The sequence below is a fragment of the Hippoglossus stenolepis genome, chromosome 2 (assembly GCF_022539355.2).
Source record: "Hippoglossus stenolepis isolate QCI-W04-F060 chromosome 2, HSTE1.2, whole genome shotgun sequence".
NCBI lineage: Eukaryota > Metazoa > Chordata > Actinopteri > Pleuronectiformes > Pleuronectidae > Hippoglossus > Hippoglossus stenolepis.
In genome coordinates this window covers 3,442,142-3,446,298 of record NC_061484.1, presented here as the reverse complement: position 1 = coordinate 3,446,298, position 4,157 = coordinate 3,442,142, and the positions used below count along the sequence as shown (strand labels likewise).

The 4,157-nt window shown below is 35.3% G+C and overlaps 1 long non-coding RNA gene across 1 annotated transcript; it reads right to left on the bottom strand.

The window, feature by feature from the left end:
* Nucleotides 1–1,437: 1,437 nt before the first annotated feature.
* Nucleotides 1,438–4,157, bottom strand: LOC118123713. Its single transcript, XR_007034949.1, has 5 exons — nucleotides 3,980–4,157; nucleotides 3,491–3,634; nucleotides 2,167–2,215; nucleotides 1,935–1,978; nucleotides 1,438–1,552 (listed from the first exon to the last, which is right to left on the bottom strand). It is a non-coding gene; the product is annotated as an uncharacterized LOC118123713 (long non-coding RNA).

Below are 4,157 nucleotides of genomic sequence, written 5' to 3'. Positions count from 1 at the left end.
GCAACCCAGTCTCATCAGAAAACGTACACCACCTACGTTGGTCCACTTGGAAAAACGTAGTATTCTCACAATTTGGCCTCTCAGATTGTGAGATACCTACGTTTTTGTCTGCCCATTGTTTTGCATTGGCCTGTGCCCACGTCACGTGACTCTCAAGATCCCGTCTGCGAAAACGAAAACATGGCGGACATTCCTTGTATTTTCAGATAAAAATGTCATTTTATAATATAGTTTGGGCATTAAAATACATTCTGACACCATTTCTAGCGAGAAATATGCTCTTTGCTTCCACAATCTTCAGCCAGTTCATGCTTACGATCTATATTTTATTAGTTATCACGAATATTTTTCAGATCTCGCCAGAAAAATCGTAGTAATGTCACGTTTTTATCGTTGCTATGGTGGTTGCTGTGAACGCTGCCATGCCGTAAACCACGTCGTAGCGTGCTGTTTGAATCATCGTCCGTGCGTTGCGTCGTTCAGTGAGCGTGAACGTTATTCACGTTATTTGATATTAATATTTGATGATAGATTACACCTCTAATTCGAAGGATCTAAGAAGTCCCCGCAACTACATTCATACCGAGGCGGGCCCGAGTGCGCATGCGTGAGCGGACCCGTCATCTTGGACGGCTTAGTATAGCGAGTGCACATTTTTACAGTATATATGCCTATTGTGTATTTGATAAATTTGATATGGACTGATGATGAACATTAAGATTATTTTTCGTATATCATTAATACATTTTTTATCTTTACCTTTTTCTTATAACTTTGTATTTGTATTTCTGCTATGTAAAGAGTTGTTTGTACATACTGTTAATCTTCATGTGCTCTGTAATAGCGATGAATAATAACAAATCTGCTGTCTACTTGAATTTTAATTTTTTTATTTTGTATTACTGTATAGAGATGATAGACATACTGTATAAGGCAATATATCAATTATATAATTTATATATAAAATTCAGCAAACAATTCCAGCAGCAAATGGTTTTAGCAGTTCACACAAGGCGTTGGGGTTTGAAGGGTTTTTAATGTACCATACATACAAAACAAATTTGACAACATTCCTAAAATATAAATTAACAGTAAGCTAAAGAAACAGCAAGATAGTCTTTTCAATTAAACAAATACAAATAATAGTAATATTACATTATTAATATATACTGTATATACAGTATATATTGTATATACAGTATATATACTGTATATATATTGACATGCTCTGTTGTAATACATCTATATATCTATCTATATATGTGTATATATATATACACATATATACATAGATATATATATATATATCTATATATGTGTATATATATATACACATATATACATAGATATATATATATATGTGTATATATATATATATATATATATATAAGTAATATTAACAAAAACGTCTTGAAAAATAAACACTTAATATTGAACCTTTTATGTCACATTTGTGTGTGTGTATGCGTTTTGTGTATATTCATGTTGTGTGTATGTATGTCAACTCCCGGTGTTCTCCTTTGGCACACACTGCAAGCGCCACGTCTTCCCACTGTAATTAACCAAGAATTTTTTTGACATTAGCATTGAATGGAATTCAAAACTTGACAAGGAAGAAGGGCAACGAGACACAGCGAGCTATAAATGCCATATGCATTTAACATGCACACAGTAAGCTGATTAGTGTAAATGACCTGATTATTGTAAGAGTCAATTGTCAAGACAATAGTTTATACTTGTCTTTTTAAAAATATTTTTCAAATAAATAAATAGCACCACATTAGCAGCAACAATTTACATAAAAGTAAAGAAATGCATAATGTTATATAAGAAAAACTAACGATATATAATACTAATTTCTTAATTGTAATATTGCAGTAAACATTAAGTAATTTTAGGGACAATCAAATCCAATTAAGAGACATTGTACATACCACATGGAACAGGGCTCCCGCTCCACCAGTTCCATTACGTTCCCCTGAAACACATTAAAACATGTTTACCATTAAAAGCAAACCTATGGTCAGATGACTTTACAGTTTGAAGTTGTGGTGATTGTAAATCCAGTTAGTATCTCTGTAGTACAAATTTTTTTGTATATTACAACTACATTTTTTGACCTCAAATTACAACAAATAAAACCTTCAACCTTTTGCTTTTCAGTACCTTCTTCACCGGGTAATACTTCTCTCCTCCAGTGATTGAATGGTTGCTTCTGAAAGAGCAAAACAAGAGTACACTTACTCTCAATCTGACCTCATATATTTTAATATTAGCATTGTTGCACAATTTGATAATCAATTGTCAGTGAACATCCTAATACTCCTACCAGAGCTATGCATTTAGCACATGCATCATGGAGATCATGGGAACCTACTGGAAATGCTAAAAAACTGGGTGTGTCAATCTAGGGCTGCAACAACTAATCGATTAACAGTCGACTTCCACTCCAACAAAAAACAATAGTGTTTGGGGTTCCACAGGGTTCCTTCCTGTGCACTTTTAACTTGACATGATTCCCCTTGGCTTTATCATCAGCAAAAATAACATGATTACGTTGACCAGCAACATTTCATCTCATTATCCGCTGATGACTTCAAACCCATTAACTATTCAGCTGGTTGGAAAGAAATAACCACTAGATGGCAGCAAACCTTATTTGGCTTTAGAACAGGGAAAAAAACAGATCATGCTTATGGGTTTTAAATCATAGACACTAGGGCTGTACAAGATATCTAAAAATTACGGTCATCGCAATATCAACATGGGCGATGTACATATCACAAAAGACTGCTTGGACTGCGATAAATGGTGTTCAATGTGCCATGTATTCACGCTCTGCATGTCAATATATTTGGCCAATTAGATGGAGCCCTGCTGCCCTAGATAATAAATTAAAGATATTCAGTTCATTGTGCGCCGGCTCTGTCAAATTTCGTACTGCCTCCTTAAAAAATTGTTAGTAATCACGCTTGTCCCGGGCCAAATTGATGTCTATAAATGGATGATTATATAAAAGAATTGCACAGCTTCTTTAATATAGTCCCAGAATCTGAGGGAAAGGTAACGGCGCACAAACACAGACTCCGCTGCTCACTTTTCTCACTTTAGTCGCCCTACGACATATGTTTGTGAGTCCAAATCCACTAAAAATATGTGAAAAGATAAAAAATCTAAAGAGTAAACATGAATGATGAGCTCAGTTTTAGGGATCATATCCATTCACACACTCAGATATATATATATATATGAATATAATACTCCAATGTATTACCACAATATCACAACTCTAGCAAAACAAAACAAATTTCCATTTACATAATGTAGTGTCATGACAATTGTAGAAACAAAGTTCACAAACATCAGTCATCTTTAGGAAGATTTCAAAGGTTAGTTACTCTGACCTACATGTGTGTATTATTTACTTGTGTAACACCTTAGTAAAAATACGTTATTGTGTTCGTTTTCTAAAAATGTCACCACAACATACCCTGATTCAACATGGCACTGGGAGGCTGCATGGCAGGACTGGTGGAGGGTTGTTTGAGAGGACAAGCGGCCAGTTGGCTGATGGGTGGCTGGTTGGCAGGGATGATGGAGGGTTGGTGAGTGGAGGGATGCTGGTTACTCCAACCTCAATGGAACAAAAACACATTAATATCAGAGTAATGTTTTGTGGTGCATACTAGCATATTCATTATTTTCAATACATATAAATAAAATACATCCATACAACTTAATTTGATCTATGCTTTAAATGTGGTGTTTATGACTTTTGCAGTAGACTGAGCTATATGTTGAGATTTCACATTCAAGTTAGTATACACATACACACTACACTATACTATACATTCCTAGCATTTCACACCAAACTGAAACGTTAGGAACCAATATAAACTCTGCTCCATGGTAATTATTAACAAATGCCTAATACTTTTCAATACTGAAATATTAAAATTCATAATTGCTCGTCCCATACCTGTCCAGGAGCATCAGCTGTTGTGGAGCGTGTCAGGATTCCCGCGATGATGACAATGCCCGCCCCCTACTCTGGTTCTGATTGGCTAACCCCTGACCCTAACTCTGACGGTCCTCATTCCTAAACACCAATACATAGCTCTGGCGCCAATCAGGATTACTAGCCAATCAGAGGGAGA